The sequence below is a fragment of the Natator depressus genome, chromosome 12, assembly GCF_965152275.1.
Source record: "Natator depressus isolate rNatDep1 chromosome 12, rNatDep2.hap1, whole genome shotgun sequence".
NCBI lineage: Eukaryota > Metazoa > Chordata > Testudines > Cheloniidae > Natator > Natator depressus.
The window spans coordinates 24,132,565-24,153,930 of record NC_134245.1 but is presented as its reverse complement, the minus strand read 5'-3'; the positions used below and the strand labels follow the sequence as shown (position 1 = coordinate 24,153,930).

General features: G+C 41.5%; 1 long non-coding RNA gene across 1 annotated transcript in view; it reads right to left on the bottom strand.

Annotated features, from left to right (window-relative positions):
* LOC141996590 (uncharacterized) overlaps positions 1 to 21,366 on the bottom strand; it is a 149,511-nt gene that overhangs the window by 5,250 nt on the left and 122,895 nt on the right. Inside the window, exon 3 of the long non-coding RNA XR_012641572.1 lies at positions 11,707 to 11,842. This is a non-coding gene — a long non-coding RNA (uncharacterized LOC141996590). The remainder of the gene's footprint in view (positions 1 to 11,706; positions 11,843 to 21,366) is intronic.

The window sequence follows — 21,366 nt, the reverse complement described above, 5'->3', positions numbered from 1 at the left end:
TACAGTGCTGGTGTCCCTTTTGTGGCTACAAATTTCAGAAGCGCCAAACCATGTTTCATACAGTTATCTGACTTTTTACAGGTAAAGCTGATTTTACTCATTTATGGCCTGATCCTGCAAACCTTCCATGCCTGGCTCCCATGGTGGGAGTTCCCAGCATGGGCAGCACAAAGAAATAGATCCTTCATTTTAATTATTTGTTTGCTTATGATTTATATATAGTGGCCATTGTGCACTAAGGAGGAGATTTTCAAAGGCACATATGGAGTTAGAGACATCCCGTTCCCATGGATTTCAGATTGAAAATCAGTGGGAATTGGGTGCCTAAATGCCCTTTAAGAAAAGGAGTACTTGTGGCACCTTAGAGACTAACCAATTTATTTGAGCATAAGCTTTCGTCAGCTACAGCTCATTTCATCGGATGCATCCGATGAAGTGAGCTGTAGCTCACGAAAGCTTATGCTCAAATAAATGTGTTAGTCTCTAAGGTGCCACAAGTACTCCTTTTCTTTTTGCGAATACAGACTAACACGGCTGTTACTCTGATAAATGCCCTTTGTACCTTTGCAAATCTCCTCACAGGTGTTTCACAAACGAGATCCCTGCCCAAGTTGCTTACAAAGCAGCCAGCTTACAGAAGGATGAGAGGGGCTGGGATGTAACAAAAAAGCCTGTATCTGAACGAAGGGGTGTTGTTTTGGTTCACTGACAGCCCTAAAAACTATATATGTTTCAAAATGAAATAATTCGTTTTTTTTTTAAAAGTAAAAACAACACGAGATTGACCATCAGCAATTAAGTTGCAATGGAACTGTCCTTAGATTGCCATAATGTGCTGGTGGTATTTTATGGGCACAGAGTATGCCCGATAGTAACAGAGTCAATCACTATGAGGAAAAGCCCTGATCAGCATGAACAATGCAGGAACAAAATCAAATAACGATTCAACTCAGTCCACATAGTACCATGTTTATCTAGCCTTAGAGTTATTAACCCTCAATTTGCTCATACAGCTCCTGCTATCAGTGGAAAAGTCTGGGTAAAGATCAAGGCTAGAATGTAGTCTTACAGCTGAATAAACTAGGAGCCAAACTTGACCCTCAGTTTGGCCTTATCCAGGCAGAGCTCTGTGCCATACCCCACTGGCTACACCCCTTCGCACGCATGTAAATGAGGGCTGCCTTTGGCCCTATATTATCCTTAAGGGCCCAATTCAAATCTGATGTAAAGGGGGCAACTCCATCAATTTAGGGGCATTTCAGCCAATTGTACCTGGTCTGAATTAAGCCCCACATCTCTTCAAAATCCTATTGAAAAGGTTCACAAAAATCCTCATTTGCAATGCATACTGTAGACTATAATCAGAGTAAATCTGTAAACCAATGCACTGTGGCTGCCAAAGACGAATTACAAAACTGGAAATATTACTTTTTTTTTCTCAAATGAAGCCTGAAGCAAAATGAGTTTCTTTGCCAGACACCTTCAAATCTCCAGGGATTAGCTTCCCAGACTGGCATAACCAGATGCTTTAAACATAGTTCTGAGTTGGCATTAAAGGTGTGGTCTCTGGCTTTCAGTTTTGCACATTTAAAATCCTTCCCAATGCTGTCACAATTTCTGAGGCGACTTGTTGCTGGCCATTGTTCTGTTGCAATGGAAAACCTGTCCAGTGTCCTTCAACCACTAACCCTTGTTTCCATTGAGGTCATTTGTGGCTCAGGTGAGCACAGTGCCAGAATAGCAAACTGTCACATAAGAAGCCTGTCTAAGCTCAGGAGCTTCTTGTCGTATGACTGGTGTGGACGATGGCCTTTGCTGTGAGCCTGAACAGCACCATGGGGCTCACAATGAAGCGAGACCCTTGAAAACAGCAGAAAACCCTCACTGGCAGGGAACTCAGACTAAGCCACTGAGGGGATGAGTGGGAACATTCAGAACCAGATCCTAGTGTCATGTTTTCAGTGTGATTTCTGTAAAGGCATCTCTCCAAAAGCAGAGGACAGGAGGCACATTATAAACTGAGTCCTCAAATAGGATCTTGAAGAATTCCCACCCCCCACCCCTGAAAATCTGAAAGCCTGAATATTGGAAGGGAAAAATTCACATTAGTCATCAAGATGCTTCAAACTACTCTTTTAAATGCATTTCACCCAAAAAGCATGAGAGGAATTGAGGGCGCAGATAAGGCATTTTAAGGCTCAGCCCCGCTATCTTTGCCCACCACACACAAAAAAAACACATCAGAGAAATGTAATGGTCTGTTCTCATTCAAGCATATGAATTATTTACACAGAGATGCCATTAGTATTACAAGTTTCCTGCAAAAGACTTGTGTTTTGATGTCAGAATAGACCCCTAGATTAGGAGAAAAAGAGAGAAGGGAAATGAACAGAGCAACATATAACAAACTAAGGCTTAAGGGTTCATGGGATTTGCATTCCTGAAAGACGTGGGGACCCCACCCACGCAAGCCTGCTGGCAGAAGGTGGGAACATACCCTGGTTGATTAATCAGTTTGATCCTGCCTTATTCCACAAAACAAACCACTCAGCCCTTCAAGAATATTTTGCATTTTGTCTTTTCCAACAAGGGAGTATACCTGAGCCCTTGTCTACACTGAGGGGTAAAATCCTGGCTCCACAAAGGCAATGGGAATTTTGCCACTGACTTCATTAGGGGCAGGATTTCACTCCCAGTGTAGCTATTATTATTAATAATCGTGTCTATTGTGTTAACAGCTAAAGATCCAATCAGGACTGGGGTGCCACTGGGCTGGGCACTGAACAAACACCGACAAAGAGACTCCAATAATCAAATGCAAAAAAGCTGTTATATTGATAGGGGGGTCGTTTTCTCCTCCGCACCCCCATGTTTAACTTCTAAGTGGAGAGAGAGAGAAGATTCAGTACTTTAAAATATTAGCATCAGGGGTCTTATTTTCAGAAGAGCAGGAGACTAGGTCGGGTCCAACTGCATGTCTAATTTGTCCATGTACAATCAGATTCTGACAGTACCATATGCCACAAAAGGTCTGTCATGTCAGTGGCACTACCTGTGGAGTAGTTTCAGAGTAACAGCCGTGTTAGTCTGTATTGGTCACGCGATTACAGACATGAAAGTTGCGATATTACAACAGAATTATAACATTCATAAACCAGTCGGAGAACACTTCAATCTCTCTGGTCACACGATACAGACATGAAAGTTGCGATATTACAATAGAAAAACTTCAAATCCAGACTCCAGCGAGAGACTGCTGAATTGGAATTCATTTGCAAATTGGATTTGTGCTGGAAATGGCCCAACTTGATTATCATACACATTGTAAGGAGAGTGGTCACTTTAGATAAGCTATTACCAGCAGGAGAGTGGGTTTGGGGAGGGGCAGGGAGAAAACCTGGATTTGTGCTGGAAATGGCCCAACTTGATTATCATACACATTGTAAGGAGAAGGATCGCTTTAGATAAGCTATTACCAGCAGGAGAGTGGGGTGGGGGGAGGTATGTTTTCATGCTTTGTGTGTATAAAAAGATCTTCTACACTTTCCACAGTATGCATCCGATGAAGTGAGCTGTAGCTCACGAAGGCTTATGCTCAAATAAATTGGTTAGTCTCTAAGGTGCCACAAGTACTCCTTTTCTTTTTGTGGAGTAGTGTTATTCAAAGTGAGTAAGGGTATGAGACTCTGATCATGTGGTCACACAAATGGTCACGTAGATGCCAGCATTCATGCCAGGTTTTAAACTTCACCCTTCAGTCATTCTGTGCCAGAGCAGTTCATAACAGTGTAGTCAGAGTTTTCTACAATAGGAAAAGTATAGTTTTTTTTCCCCCAATCTCCCATAACTCAAAAATATTTGAAGAAATCTTTCTCATCCGTGATTCTCACACACACTCCACTTTGGAGCAGAAACCAAACATGAAAAATGCCAGTTCCCAAAGATGCCTGGTTTAGAAGGTTAGGCACATGTGAAAACCTAGGGTTGTAATGTTTTGCAACCCTAACGATAGCAGTTTTTTGATAGATAAGCAGAACACAATCAGCCAAATTCAGCAAGGATAACAGGGCTAACACTCTTACAAAAGGCTCCACATGATCTCTAATGAGCAGCATAAGTGACGAGCACCTCAGTTTTACAGCTCCTTTGAAAAACAGCACCTCCAGCATCACAATACCCCATCACATCATGCCAGGGCAATGGCTCTGTAGTAAGTCAAAGGGGAGAATGCTACTTACTGAATTACCAACACCACCTTCCTTCAGTACCTAGGTCATCTGAGAGCTTTGCTGTTCAAGTGCTGAGCCAGACCTGCTTAGTTAGTGAAATCTGGTAAGACCATGCAAGAAGAAGATATGACTGCAAGCCAAATCTTTGAAAGATTATCAAGAGATTTTGTCTTTCATCCCTTTTTGGAGGGAGACTGAAGGAAGATCATCTTAAATTCTTAAATAATAGAATACAATATGGTTTTACCCCATCATCTTAGTAATATAAACACAGAAATGACAAATACATGTCTAATTGCACAGCTATTTTGTGGTAAAATACTTCAAGCCTCTAACACTATCAAAAAAGAATTACTTTAGTTAGCGACTTTGGAACATTATTTTCCTTAAAATTGGGAAATTGCTGAAATTACTCCCAATTATGAATTGTTCTCGTTGGGAGCAATACATATCACTGTCCCTCCTATCCATTTGGTTGAAGGGGGAGGGGAGTTAACTAATGGTAAATTCTGAGATGTGCTCTATCATTCATAGCTAGATAACATTAGTTCTTCAAGATCTCTTAATTTGAATCTGATTAGAATGCTTTTGTTCAATGCATTTGGAGAAAACAGCAGATGCAGGTGTGGGTGTATAGTTATGGAAACTATAGGCCTTTTGTTAGGACACATGGTGATGTTATGTTCAGTAAAGGTTTTAGCCAAGATTTTCAAAACTTGGAGCCTAACTTTTAGACAATAACATCCATATTTAGGCTGCCAAATAAGAAGCCTGTTTTTCAAAACGGATGAGTACCCAGCAGGCTCCCATTGAAGTCAATGAGGGCTCAGCACTTTTGAAAAATTGACCCCCACTTATTTAGAAATTTAAATATGGATTTGGGAGTCTAATTTTAGGCTCCCGAGTTTTGAAAATCTTGGAATGAAATCCTGGCCTCACAGAAGTGAACAGCAAAATGCCCATTGACCCCAAGGTCTTTATGGAGATTAATTTGAAAAGACCACATTACTCCTGAGTAACAAAGCCCTATGTTACATATGCAGGCCTTCCCAAGTAAGTGCTAATAAAACCATTATACTACGTATTTTACAGAATAACTACAGGCATTTTAGAAGGGCTAGGGATGGTTCTAAACATGTTTATTGGTACTTTTTATTTTCATGTACAATACATTCCCATTTATCTGAATTCCCTTTACCTGAAAATCCTAGTTATCCGAATCCACATACCCCATGTAGCCCTATGTTAATTACTTTGAATAATTTCTCAGTGAGCCTCTTAGTGCTAATCGATACAAAGCTGTTGATCAGTGTCAATGGACGCTAAGAGGCTAATTGAGAAGTTATTAGTGCTAAAGTAGGACTACATGGGGGATGCATTGTGGATTTGGATAACTATGATTTCTATATCAATGAAACAGCAACTCAAAATGGCACTTCTGTTTATCTGAACGCCTGGTTATTTGAAAGTTTCAGATGTCCCCCAGGCCATTTGGCTAAACAGGAGTGTACTAGATTCTGTACATTCTCATGTATAGGGGCCCCTACTCACTCCCACTGAAGCCAATGACAATTTTGTCTGCGTAAAGACCTCAGAACCAGTCGCTATGCATACACAAAGTATTGTTTATAAGGAAACTGCAGTGCAGTGAAAATTACTATAATTAGATGGTTAGTTCCAAAGATCATGAGTTGTCCTACTGCACCTTCAGGGTTTCATGAAATATGTGTGTCCTCAGAAACAGCTGTCAAAATAGACACTGTTTTAGTGACCCAAAGTCTCTCATTACATTTATCTTATCTGCCACCAAACACCTTTGAAGGAACATAATTACAGAAGTCAAAAGCATCAGAAGTGTTTTCTGATAGCAACCTAGTGATCTGTCCATACGATGGTGAGATATGGAGGTTTGATTGTGATGCAACAGGAGAAATTGTCCACCTTACAGTTGCGCCATCCAAATTACCAACAGTTAAAATGACTTCCTTTCAGTAATGGACAGTGCTTCCCTGCTGCTCTGTAAAGATCTTAATCTCTTATCTGTGCTACTTCTACTTCCTAAGAAACTAGAGAGCAAAGAACCTGATTCGTTTAGCATTTGGCTTTTGGTAGCAATCTCTGTTTACTGCATTTCTCCATAAGAGTCATCTGAAAAACATGCTTCACTGTACAGGAGCTGTTCAATGGAAGATAAATGTAAAATGATAGTGGCGTTGTTCAATGTGGTTTATCTTCTCCTCCACATCACTATTCTCCTTTCCCTCAGAAGTTTGTGAATGACCCATATTAACCGTTCCTGAGGAGTATGGAAAAGATGCATTTTGGAAATGAGATTGAGCTAGATCCTCAGCTGCTCCAGCACCCTGCTTAGTGCCGCTGAGGGTAGTGGCAAAGATCGGTCCATGCCCCCTTAGTTCTTCATTATCCTGGGCCTCACTGGGAACCATTTTGGTTCCTGACATAATCTAGAGCATCCACAGGGCTGCTCTGAATTACACTCAGTTGTAATGACAGTCACAGGACTGTTCCACAGCTGGGGACTGTTGGAGCACAGCAGCAGCCCAACAATGGAGCCTGGGGATGACATTAGTTCTTCACATCCAGCGAATCCCAGTCTGATTGCTGAATCTTTTTTTTACCTGCTTTGAGCAACCAAAATGCAAGTTATCTTTTGTCAGCAGACAGGCCTACACACATACATCATCTATGGTATGTGAAGCCTCGGAACATGAGGCCAAATTCACTACTGGCCAATGTCATTAATGTCAAGGGAGATACACCTGTTTAGGCCAGCAGCAAGTCCCTTTTACATGAACAGGTGAATCACGCCAACATGAACCTTGATTCTTTGGGGGAGATACACTATAGACAGAGCTTTAAATACACCTGGTTACTTGAGCTCCTCTGCTTAAAATCACAGAGTGTCTCCTTCAGTTTCAGGAGGTGAGAACCAAAATGGTACTTGGCCTCCAAACAAAACCTGGCATTTATTCATTTTCCAGGGCTTTCTTAATGCCAATTCTGTAATATTCTTCTTTTAGAGAAATGTTACTAATAATGAAGACATTTCGCGAAGAGTTCTAAGATTTATACCAACTGGCAGTACACTCAATCTCTAATTGTTTTTTGGAACAATCATCATCTTATTCATTGCCAATCCTTTTCCCAAAATAATTTGGGCCATGCTATCCTGGTTTAATGTAGCTGTTGAACAAAGATATATAAATATTCTACCATAAGGGGTGTTAAACCCTGAAGCATCCAATTAAGAGGTAGATAATTAATTACTAGCGGTGAACAAAGACCATTCAGTAGTATAAGCTCTGACTTTGTCCAATTACTTTTATACCAAGATACTGAGGTGACTTTGTCAACAAGTTTAAGCAAAACATCGGAATGTCCTCAGCAGAGAAGGAAATTTTATATTGTTTTGAATTGACTAAAGAAGTATTGTAACCCTTGAAGTTGCTTAGGTCCTGTGGGACTAGCCTGGGATTTCAAAGTCAAAATTAACTGCAGTTAGAGAATGATCAAGATCTTGAGTTATCTGGCTAAGATTGCAACATATCCTTGTTTTATTTATTTATTTATTTATTTACTTTATTAGAAAACTCAACCGGTCTGGCTGTATAGCAAATGCTGAATAACTGTTTCTATTCTTGAAGTTCTAATATTTGAAAAAAATCTTGCAATCTAAAATCCTGTTTACCAAATCATGCTAGACTACTAATAATCATACGCGCTGACTCCATGGGTGCTCTGGGGCTGGAGCACCCACGGGAAAAAAATGGTGGGTGCTCAGCACATACTGTCAGCCCCCCTACTAGAACCTCCCCCTCCCCCCAGCGCCTCCTGCCCACCCGCATGCCCCACGATCAGCATCTCCCACTCCTTCCCAGCACCTACTGCCTGCCACGGATCAGCTGTTTCGTGGCGTCAGGAGGCATTGGGGGTAAGGAGGAGGAGCAAGGGCGCAGTGCATTTGGGGGAGGGGCGGAACTGGATGGGAAAGGGGTGGGAAGAGATGGAGTGGGGGCAGTGAGGGTGGGAAGAAGCAGGGTGGGGCCTTGGGGGAAGGGGTGGAGTGGGGGCGGGGCCTAGACAGAGCTGGGGGGAGCACCCTCCAGCAGATTAGAAACTCAGCACCTATGCTAATGATACTTTTACCCATTTCTGATTATGACAAACTATTATTCTAGCAGACAGATCATATTGGTCCAAATCCAGACCTGATTTAAGCAGCTGCAATGGCTTACAAATGTTGAAATTTGGCCGATTTAATTAATTAAATAAAACACAAATACAAAAGTCAGATGTGAACCGTAACCATCTCAGAACATTCTGAGGGATTTATTTTCAAAGCTAGCGATGCCCTTAGCTTGTGTCTATAAGTAGTGTGTGATTGTATTTCAAGTATTTATGCATGCAGATGGACAGTTGTATATCTAACTGGCCATTTGCCATGGATACGATCAATTGTGCATGTAAGATATGTGGAATTTACATACCTCTAAATTTGAAAATCAGGCCCCGAGTAAGTTCAATAAGGGTTCCAAACACCCCTCAGAGACAGCACAGGTGAATACAAAGGTGAGCTTAATATTAAATTTCAGCATTTATCCCAAATGTTTAGTATAGTCAAACTGTTATGCTCCATTTGGGTTACATATCTTTAACGGGACACTTTCCTGTGGTTGCTGCCCAGTGATATTTGGCCACTTTGTATTCTCTTTTCAGCAGTGCAATTATAAAATTAATTCACAACATCTGGTTTCTGTTATGGTATAAACATGTCTCAGGAGCATTTGAGTGAGAGAGCCATGCAGCTGAGCAGTTCTGGAAGCCAAGCTACAAAGGGAAGGATTCACATTCCCTCAGAGATACCTCTGCACATGCAGCATTCAATCCTAAGTGACTGTGTTGGTGTTATTATGCGATTGGGATTCTTTGCATGGGTTTATGGACATAATTTACTAAAGGAGAGAATGCACCCTCCCTGTAATGGAATGTTTCACGAACACAAAATAACTTCTTTCCAGCCAACCTGGATTCCCCAGCATTCTGAGAGCAGCTGGAGATGGCACATTTAGCAAAATGAGAGTGTGTCGGAGAATTGCTGATGCTTGGTGTTGATGAGTGTGTGTGGAGGGAATGGTCTGTTTAAAATAAGGTCCTGTGAGACATCAGGGATTTATCAGGTGTGTGTGTTGGAGGGATGGCTCAATTTCTCCAACATAGCTTCCTAATTAGGACATCCACTCCCCATCCCAAATCCGGATCTTTAAATTGGCAAACAGGCACCTGAAATGGGCATTTATGCAACTTCATGTCAATTTAAGCATTGGCTAAAAGGTGTGAATGCCCTATTTAGGTTCTTATCTTTGGAAGTATGGGCTTCCATACGTGTATGAGGGGAAAGGGAAAGCCATAAGCCTATCCCATAAAATGTAGTGGTCACATCTACCTTGGCACCTCACTGGTTGCATAAGTGCTGCTAAATCATTTCCCTTCGAGTGCAGTGTTGTTCCTTATTGTACATTCTATAGTGCTTTGTCTAGTCTAGGTTTAAATGTTACAAGTAGAGCTGGTTGGAAAATGACTTTTTTGCAAGAAAAATTTAGATGAGGATTCTCTCTCTCTCTCTCTCTCTCGGTGTACATATATATGAATAAAGTATGGGTTCCCATACTTCAATGAAAACTGCAAATTTTTAACAAAACCAGATTTTTTTTTCTGCCAAAATTTCTCTTACTCCAAACCACCATATTCCAGTGAAAAAATGTGGGTGGACAATTTTCAGTCATCTCTGGTAACGTGATAGGGGAGATCCCATGCTATCCTCTTACCATGCTAGAACACAACCCTGATAATTTCTTTAGACAAGTTTTATCAAACCAAAGCCTGAGATTTGATTTTGGTCATGTGGAAACCTACTTGAGTTTCCTCGAAAAGGACAAGATCATTAGAACATCCCATTAATTCTACAAACCCTGGAGCAAATCTGCAACCATACCAATACAAAGTGCCAGTGAATAGTCCCAAGATTTAAGTGCCATGCACTGGGAAATAGTAGCTGTTTTTATTTCAAAACAAAAAGAGAAAAGGAATTAATCTCTATTCATATTCTTATCATCCTAAGTGAGTGGTGACAGGTAGGGTGTAAACATAAACATAATTAAAACCTATACACTTTTTTGCATAAGTGAACCTGACTGAAAAAATAATTGGGATGAAAGCTATTCTTAGCAACTGCGTTCTGTTGTCTGATTAGCATGAACACTTGTTTACCGTTTTGTGACTACAGTGTGCTCGGGTTTCAGATATTTAGAGATGAACACAAGCAGCTGTGTGAGTCTTGCCAATCAGTCAAGGCCCAGGTGTCTCTTGCTCTAAGATATCAATAAACTCTGGTTTGTGTCTCTCAGTGGAGTTTTGTTTCACTAGATTGCACTGGTGTATCTACTAAATCCCATTCTTGGATGAAACCATTGAGAGAGCTCCTTCAGTGTCAGATTTTTTCCTCTGTTACATGTCCCTTGCTAATTATAGAATTATCTGAAGGGCTTTTTAAGTGATAATGACTGTAAAACACAGTCCAATGGTGCAATTACATTTCCTCTCTCTAAGTGAGGCTAAAGATTAACTGATTTTGTCTTAACATGCCAGTTTTTTGATAACCTCGTAATGTTTCCTAATCTCTGACTAATTTCCAACTGATAATCTAAGTAGTGTAAAATAGGTAACACAAAATTGCCATTATAAGCATTTTTCTGCAGCAAGAACATCGAGAGCAAAAGAGAGTAGAAATAATCAGACCTTAGATTCCTTCACAGATTATTTGGATTTGGATTGGATCGATTGGCATAATGGCTAGTGTAGATTATAAAAACATATTACATAATTTTTCATACTATGTAACTTACAAATAAACAAAATTGTATGCACTGTTTGCTCTTAAGGAATAAGAAAAGGAGTACTTGTGGCACCTTAGAGACTAACCAATTTATTTGAGCATGAGCTTTCGTGAACTACAGCTCACTTCATTGGATGCACACTGTGGAAATTTGAGCTCACGCTCAAATAAATTGGTTAGTCTCTAAGGTGCCACAAGTACTCCTTTTCTTTTTGCGAATACAGACTAACACGGCTGTTACTCTGAAACCTGCTCTTAAGGAATGATTTGCACACTAATTTCATCTTCAAGCAATTTTTCTGGATTATCCTCCCATAACAGCCAGGGAGCAATGCTAGATAAAGCATCAGATAGAGAAACTGCTGCTCTGGCAAAGGAATGACCAGATAGGCATGAAAAGTATTCATATAATCACAGTGGTCATGGATTTGTGCCTAGACTGGGATGCACTTTTCATTTGCAAGCAGGCAACTAGCTGTGTGTGTGCAAAAGAAGTAGGCATTTCCATACGTATTTGGATACTGACAATCAAACCCTGGTTATGCAACCTTTTTCCCTACCTACCTGAGTCAAATTCCTTTACTGTGCCAGGTGGCAGTGAGTGGTTGGAGAGTCAGACCACGGGATCGTTCAAGGGGATGTTTCCAGAACTGCTGAGTATGTGTCTATGGAAGGAGTTCCGGCAACGGACAGAGGTTTCCTGTTAAACAGAAAGAAGAGAGTAAAAAATGGTGATGTGCCTCTCTCCCTGAATTTAACAAGAAGATCCATTCTCAGTGGGCTAACATTATTATAATCACTATATACATCATGTTGTACATCACATGGCACTGGCATAGATATTACATCTCCCTAGCCTTTCAACCTGTCTGCCTTGGATCAAGCCCCCAGCCTTTAAGAGCTCCTGTGGCTGCATGTTCTGTGGCACTGACTGAACCAGCTTTGACAAACCCTAGGGCCGGGTCTACACTACCACTTACTTTGGTGGAGTGTAGAATAAGCCACCTCCCTGAGTGACATAACTTACACCGACATAAGAGCCAATGTGGACAGCGCTATGTTGGTAGGAGAGCTTCTGCCACCATCATAGCTTCACCAGACACGCTACAGTGGTGCAGCTGCACTAAGGTAGCACCTCTAGTGTAGACTAGCCCTGATTCGTTAAGTCTCACATGTCCCTGGATTACAGGCAGGATCTCTACCCCTATTTTACTAAGGCATTTGCTCAATGTCGCACAGCAAATCAGGGGCAGAAACAGAACCCAGGAGTCCTCATTCCCAAGCCTCCTGCACTAACCATTAGACCGCACTCCTCTTTTCTTGAAAAGTTTTCACAGCCAAATAGGAGCATTTTTTTGTTATCAAGGATGTTGGTTGGCACCTGATTTTGTATATAATTTGGCTGTACAGCAAGGGCCAGTCACACAATATCCAAGTTATTTCTCTGCTTTCAGAATAGGGCAGCAAACTGTACTACCCCAGGCATGTAACTGTGGGCAAATATAAACTTTTTATGATAACTATTAATTCATGCCAGACTTGATTCCAACTCACAGTATTAAACAAAGAAGAAAGACAACTCTGCTCCCATATATTTCATTATGTATGGCTTGTTCTATTGGTGAGCAGCATAGGGCATTGTAGGGATCTACTGATATAGTTTTGAAATAGATTAGACAGCACTTTCTATTTTTGTATCTTGAAAAAAATGCTTAGTACAGGTGGGAATTGTCACAAATATAACACATGGGGCGAAACTGTGACTGACTGGGCAAGGAGATTGGGAATGGCAGCTGGGGAGGAAAGAGTGGAAGCCAGTAGGTGTGGGAGGACTGAGATCGGAGGAGGAGCTGGAAGGGGAGGAGCTTGGGACTGAGAACTTGTGGGGGAGAGGAAGGAGGGGAGGAAGCAGGGAGACAGATCTGATGAGGATCTGGGAGACAGGGGAAGAACTGGGACTGGCTGAACACAGAAATTGGGATCAGGAGTCAGGGGGTTGATACTGAGATTGGATGAGGAGTCTGGGAGAGAGACTGGGATTGGGAACCAGTGTGGGAATAGGAAATGGAGGGTGGGGGTGAATGAAAGCAAGGGTGGGAGATTGACAGAGATTGGATAAGGAGCCGGATGGGGGAACTGTGACTGGCTGGGTAAAGAGATGGGGGACAAAGAGCTAGGAGGAAGGAATTAGGAATGGCTGGGTAAAGAGACTGGGACTGGGATGAGAAGTCTGAGGAGTGGATATGGGGACTGACTAGGTGAGCGGAATTGGACTGAGATGAGGCGCTAGGGGTGGAAAAGAGAGATGACCAGGACAGGAATAGGTTGGAGGTCATGCTTATCCATATATCAGTTACTCCGTTAGCTCAAGTGGCAGAGGTGTGTGCTAATGATCTAAAGGTTGCAACCCTGCTGGTGAACCACATGGATGTCACTATGATCCCATATGATAGAATTTCTGTTTTTCATTTTGCTTTTTTAATAACCTACAAAATTACACCCAAAAACCCAACATTAAAATAATATTATTAAAGTTGCAAAGTCAAGCATGCAAAAATTAGGAAATGCCAGGATTAAGGTTATTTGGCCCCTTTGTGCATATGCATTATGGTACAGCCTTTAATTATGTACTATTTCTGTCTCATACAGTGCACAGGATGGATCTACTCTGGGGCTGAATCAGGATTGAGTAGTGTAGAAGAGTGCTGTCTGTAGGACTCCTGTCCCATTTGTTGCAAAAGTGGGAAGGTGTGTTGTGAATGAGGCAAGGGAATGCAGAAAGATAAAGGATGGACTCAGAATTAAGGCAGTTGAATGCTGCCCTGGAAGATATGATTCTATCCCTGCCTCGTCCACAGAGTTCCTATGTGATGCCAAGCAAGTCACTTAAACCCAGCTTGGCATAGTTGGTCACTAACAGTTTATTCTTCATTTTTGGGGTACCTGACTTAAAACTCAGGTGCTGACAACTTGCAGCTGCAGCTGACATCACTAGGAGCTGTGCTTTAATATATAGAGTACTATGTGATGCCAAGTACTCTGAAAAATCAGGTCTTCAGTGTCTCAGATGGGCACCCAAAATTAGTGGATGGTTTGGATCTTAGTTTCTCTGTGCCTCAGCACCCCAAAAGCAAAATGGGGGCAGTGCCAAACTCTCATCTCACAGGGATGTTGCAAAAATAAATTCATTCACATTTATGAACCTCTCAGCTGCTGTAGAGATGTGTGCCATATAAACACCCATGGGGAAATTAATAATTCCGTCTTCAGAGCACGGTTTGACTAGTGTGCAGTAAATAAGGCCTAGAACCATACATTGAATAATGAGGATAAGACAAAATACTGACTAGCTGCTCGTTAAGTAAGCACTGTCCATCCTGTGCCCTGAATGAGGGCCCTGTGGAAAAACAGTATGTGATCTTGTAACTAAAGACTATCGTAATGCGTACACGCAAGGAATGCTGAATTAAGAGTTGCACAGAGAACCTTAATTCTGGCATTTCCTAGCTCTTAAGAGCTTGATTTTGCAACTTTAATAATGTTAATTCAATGCAGTTTTATGTAACATTATATATACACTACTGAAACCAAAATGCCCTTCTTACTCACCTACCACAGTCTGGATGTGCCTAAGTAACTGGAAAATATTTTTATACAGCTAAATGAAGTCCCTCAAGTATTTTGGATGAGGAATTTGTGCACTCCCGGGCTGGTGAGTGTTGTGTGCATTAATCAGTGCACTGACCCTTGATCTCAAACAATGCAACTACTGTCAGGCACACACCTTGCTTGCTTAAATTGCTTGTGAATACTTAATAAAAGCTAATAGGCTATCTATCACTCAGTGAAAAGTCAATCTGTTTTCATTTGTGTCTGTTTGCATTTACCATAAGTCCTGATCCTAAAGTTGATCTATCTATATTTTTATAAGGTTGCCCATCGCTTTCCATGAAAATTAAACACACACAAAAAGAAGTTAACACAGTCTTTGTGTATGCAAAATTCCCAATGAGTTCAGTAGAAGTTTTGCTTGTGCCAGGAGGATGGCAGGATTGGGCTTTAAGTGTTGATTATTAACAGGGTCTTAATTTTTAGATTGCTCTGAAACAATCATGCTGATTCTCTAAAACCCAAGATTTATCTGCTTTGCACAATCGAACATTTGAATGACCTCCTGCAAGCATAGATTTTGTCAACAAACTATTCCCTATGTTTGCAGGAGTTTTACTGATACATTTCATCTAGACAGATGTGAAAAGCAGATAATGAGTTGGACATTGTGGTGTTATTATCAATGCATCATTGTTTTTAATTGATTAATCAGATAAGGAGGACTAGGGGTGGTTTTATAATAAATGGTAATTTTCTTCCTCTCTCACATGCATATGTTGTAGGAAGCAATAGACCACAGAAAATGGCTACCCCCTTTGATTTTACTGCAGATCTGGCCACAGGAAATGTTGCACTTTTGGATCAAGCAGGATAAACAGCAGGAGCTTCCTCTTTTTGTGAAATCATCTTTCAGCAGCACCCCTCCCCAGGAAAATAGGTTTTCCACTTTACATAATGTTGCAGCAGCAGTGGTAAGAAGTGGTTTGTTCCTAAGTTTTTCTGGGTAGGTTATGAACTTTACGGCTCTGACCACAGATCAGTTATTTATCATAACAGGAAAGATGAGACCTAAGATATTTCCTAACCTTCTTTGCAGATCACAGAGGAGCAAGCCAACAAACATTAACGCCTCATATTCAACTGACAATGATTCCTCAGAAATATTTACTCTGCTTTTTGAATATTTGGTTAAATACAACTGTAATTTTAAAAAACATCTAGCAGCAAATCTGTAAGCACAGTTTCCTTCAGTTTCCTATCAGCCCAAAGCAATGAAATACGATCAGTATACTCACTCAAAGATAAGAATGCATGCAGGGGGGGAAAAAAAAAGTTTGTTATAAGAGACAAAGAACTAAATTAGTTATTTGCAAATGTGAGATTTTTCACTAAAATGATCCTGGCACCATGCATTTAATGTAGCATGCATATTTCACAGTCTATCCTTACATTAAATAAAAATTCTACACACAAAACACTCTTTTGAAATGTCCCTGGGTGCAAAGTAACTTTTCTTACCCAATGCAAAATTTCCCTCAACTCTGGGAGTTTGGAAACACTGCACTCCAGTGATAGATTTAGTATATTTTTAAGACACAGGAGACAATGAATAACTGCATTAAAGTGTGATCCTAATTTGCAAGGCTATATGACTAAATGCCCATTATTTAGATTGCTCAAGTTACTGTACCACATACCTAAAGTGCAGAGTATTACATACATACGGCCAGATTGCAGCATTTAACCACAGGCCCGCACTGTGCTGGTGCAGAGCTGCACATCCCAGGGGAGGCGTGACAATAGCCACTGGAGTCAGTGTCACATAACAGGGTTACTAACCTCTATGACCCTAAGGTAATGGGGCCAGTAAATGAAGTGCAATCTCTTACCAGCACTCCTGTACGTCAGATGTTTAATACTGGAGGGATTGTACCTCAGGAGCCTAAATCCTTTCCCCTGCTGCCCGTCTGGCAGGGCGAGTGCTCAGTTTGCCTGCTGTGTTTCAATATGGTTGTTTCTTACATGGCTGCACCCAGGATGAAAGATGGCAAAGCCTGGCCTGCTGGTCACTGCAAAGTTAATAGGAGAGGGAGGCTCAGTGTTGCAAGCCTTCGGGACCCATGAAGTTACCCTAAAGTATGTGAAGGAAGAACCTTGACACCTGTCTTCAACTAAATGGGGAATCTATTTAGAGGGCACAAGTGAGGCAAAAGTAGGGTGATCAGATAGAAACTGTAAAAAAACAGGACGGGGGAGGGAGGGGATAATAGGCGCCTATATAAGAAAAAGTCCCCCCAAAAAGGGACTGTCCCTTTAAAAATGGGACATCTGGTCACCCTAGGCAAATGTCACTGGTGTTATTTACAGAAGGGCCCGATCTCAAGGCCACTGAAGTCAATGGAGTCTTTCCATTGACTTCAATGACCTTTGGATCCAACCCCAAGTGAGCTGCTTCTGGGTTCACTCTGAGATTAGCTGCGAGCTTTTGAGTTCACATTAATCTGAACCCCAAGCAAAGGCCAATAGGTATGAACCTCAAACCCACACAAAATGAGCCTGCCAGTTTGAATGTAATGAAACTTGTGCAAAACAAAAATTGGGCGAAGCACAGCCCTAGAGCTGGGTGTAAACCAAGCAATGGCATTGGCATGGCTCTGTACATTAACCTATACGCAGGTTCCTATTGCTATATTTTTTGCTCTATCATGGACTTTGTGCCCTATCCAGGATGGACTTCCCAGCCATTTATTCACTGGGAACATCATCAAGAATAGCGTGTGCAATTAGCACTAGATGGGAATCTTTGACTAGACTCCCAACAGATCCAGCAATGCATACCAAATAAGTTCAACATTTGCAGATAAAGAAATGGGCACATTATCAGTCTACTAATAAACTTTGTGCCTCATTCCTTCAGCCAAAGCAAGTCATGCAGGCTGTGTCTTTCCTGCTGTGTTTAGAAATCCATCCGTAATTTTTTTTTAAAGAAGCAACTAAATTTAAATTTACTTATTACTGAGCCTAAATTTCCCCTGCACCAAAGTGTCTGATTTATTTCTAAGCACCTGAAAGCCATCCAGATTAGTTCTTTAAAAGGGAATATATCTTTCCCCATTAACATCTCTCCTTAACTGAGACCCCTCTTTGTAGGGAGCAATGTACCTATAGTATGTGCAGCATTGGCAAAGGAAAGGTAAACTTGTCATTTGAAAAGAATGCGCAGTTAAACCTCCAGAGCTGTGGCTAAATTGAAGCGAAAGAGGTGGCGGATGGGGCTTGCCTGGATGCCCCAGGCACTGCTGATATTCTAAAATATAGCAGCAATCTGCACAGGGAGTTTGGCTATTTCAACAAGGAGTCTCATTTTAGTGCGGTTGCTCTTGTGGAAACTCACCCCACTCTCCTCAGCTTGATTATGCCTCTGTACATACAACATTAATGAATCACAGCTGACATCTCTGGGGCTCTGCCTCTTTGAAGGTATTTGTCTCACCCCCTAAGCTGCCTGGTCAAAGGAAAAAATGAGGATTTAAAGGGCTCCAACACACACGGATATTGCGAGGCATCATTAGTTAATGTGTGTAACTGAAGATAACTATAATCTAAGTAGTGTTATTGTTATCATTGATGTCATTGTCACTTTTGGGGGGGATGGGGGGTGTTTTGCTTTTGAGCAGTGCTGAGATGCCACAGTGCTCAGAGGCATAAAGAGGGAGAAAATAAATACACAGCAGGCTATAATAAATAAGCCATCCTAGGGATTCCTTCCTTTGGGCTTCCTAACGCCTCCTGTCTACACTGTGTGTCTGTCTTGCTTGGGTTACATTCTGCAGGCCAGAAACTTTCTGTATTTTGTATCTTATACTGTAGCAGGTACATTATTGATGAATATTCATTATATGTGTTTACACTGCTCAGGGCAGCAAAGTCTTCGGGCTTTTCTACACTCACAGCGGTGCAGCTGTGCTGCTGTAGTGCATCAGTGAAGCTGACGGGCAGGCTTCTCCCATTGGTGTAGGTAATCCACTTCCCCCAGAAGCTCCCCGTTGACAGCGCTGTCTATACCAGGCGTTAGGTCAGTGTATCTACGTCACTCAGGAGCATGGATTTCCCACACCCCTGAGCCATGGAATTATACCAACATAAGTTCCTGGTGTCAACCAACCTTCATGTGTGTTTGAAAAACACTTGAGCTCATGAGTGCCCCTAAGTCATTTTTGAAAATGGAATTGTAGGCTTCTAAGTCACTTGGTTGCTTTTGAAAATTTGACCTTTAAAGTAATGTAGGTGGCTACTGCAATCTAAATAATAATAAAGACAAAAATTAAAGCACTACATAGACCCCACGTACTCTGGCCACTAAGAATGCAAGCATTCGACCACACAGTGCTTTCTTTGATATTACCAATGAACTGCTGAGTTCATGTAAACAAATACTGAGGGGTTAGATTTACGAGATTCTTCTAGTGCTCTAGATTTAGGGACTCAAACACAGCAGATAGGAATCTAAGGGCATATTGAAACAATGAGACGCATTTGTTGTTTTAAACTATCAGAAATCTGATAACATTCAAAGAGGCCCAATCTGCAGGAGTGCAGAGGCCCCTGGCTCTCAGTGTGTTTAGGTAGGTTCTTATATTGGTGCCCAGTATCATAATATCCAAGTGGCTGGGGGCTCCACTCCAGTCTGACCAGTCCTGAGCACGATGATTGTGCAGGAGATGGAGTGAATCAATAGGTATCAGAGTGGTAGCCATGTTAGTCTGTATCCACAAAAACAACAAGGAGTCCAGTGGCACTGACAGATTTATTTGGGCATAAGCTTTCGTGGGTAAGAAAACCACTTCTTCAGATGCATGGAGTGAAAATTACAGATACAGGCATAAATATATATTGGTACATGAAGAGAAGGGAGTTACCTTACAAGTGGAGAACCGATGTTGAAGGCCAGTTTAGTCAGGGTGGATGTAGTCCATTCCCAATAATTGTAGGTGTAGGCTGACCTCTCCTCCAGTACCTTTTCCTTAGAGAGGGGAGTCTTTGGCCCAGTGGGTCCCCAACCTTCCTGACAACTCCAGTGCCGAGTAGATTAGGAGGACACTGACCTCAATCATGGTTTTCTTATCAGTAGGATTGGGTGAAATATTTGGGTTGAAACTTTTTTTTTATGATGATGATGATTAAAAATGTAGATTTAGGTTGACTGAAACATTTTGCAAATCCACGTTGATTTCACTGAATTATTTCAGTTTAAAATAAACTAAAAAAATTGTGAAAAAAAATCAAAATGGTTCAATTTGACATTTTTGAACTGAAATCGTTCAATTTTTCAGTTCAAAACAACTTTTTCTTTCAAAACTTCCTTCAATTTTATTTTAAATGGTTAAAAAAAGCATGAAACTGAAACAGAGCATTTTGTTTCAGGCTCACACAAAACATATTGTTTGACCCCAAACAATGGGGTGTTTTTTTTATTTTCCAGAACTGCCACGGAAGTAAAAGATTGGTTATTCACATGGCTCCATCAGTCAGCTCGGGAGAGCTTGCCCCCTAAATATGGACACTGGGGGACTCTACCTCCTCTTGACATCCTTCCCCCCACGCCCCTCTGTTATGTGCTGTGTCTACACTATGAGCTAGCTAGGGGTGTGCTAGCTCCCCTGCTTGGGTACACATAGTCATGGAGCTAGTGTAGCATAGTAGCAGCAGCAGAGGAATAGCTGGGCCATGCCAGGTACAGACCCACCAGTTTCAGGCAGGTTTGTACTCGGCATGGCTCAGCCACACCTCTGTTGCTGCTACCTGTGTTACCACGGCTATTATGCTCGCACAGGCTCTATGAGATCTAATGTGATATGTGGACACAAGCAGGGGAATCTCAGCCCTAGCTCAGAGAATCGACAGCCTTACATGCTGGGGGCAGGGCGGGAGGGACAATGGTGGTGGTGGTGATGATGATGGTGGGAGAGGAGGACCAGTCTCTGTGGGATTCGCTCCAGGTTCTATGAGCACAGAGGCAGGGCTGGGCTGGAGAGCTGTGGTTGGGCTGTGCGTCCAGACAGCAATGGAGTCAGGAGATGTCTTAAACATGTATAATATTATTGTGATTACCAGCACTAAAATACATCCCATTTTTGTCTCCTAATAGCTGTGAAAAAAAATCCAGCTATTTTATGATTATTAGGCCCCCAGGAGTTCACACTGCAAATCACTGACAAGCCCCTGTCATAGAGTACAGATGATTTTTTGTCCAGCGGTAGAGTTTGGCTGACACTTTTATTATGCTCCTGAGCCAAACAATCAACAGTGTTTTGAGGCCGGATAACTCTCCAGTTGTACATCTATATGTGCTTTACGGTACATCTGTAAACAATAGTGAAAGCCTTCACAGGGAATTAGATTTGCTGATTTCAGCTTTGAGACAGCTGGGCAAATTAACTTTATGATTTAGTACTAATCTTTACCTGACAAATTCTTCATTTCTACATTCAAAATGCAGTTAGGGCTTGATCCAATGCCTATTGAAATCAGTGGACAAGTTCCCATTGATTTCAGTAGACTTTGGATCAGACCCTTAAAACAGTTACACTAAATTCAAACTTGATTTAAGTG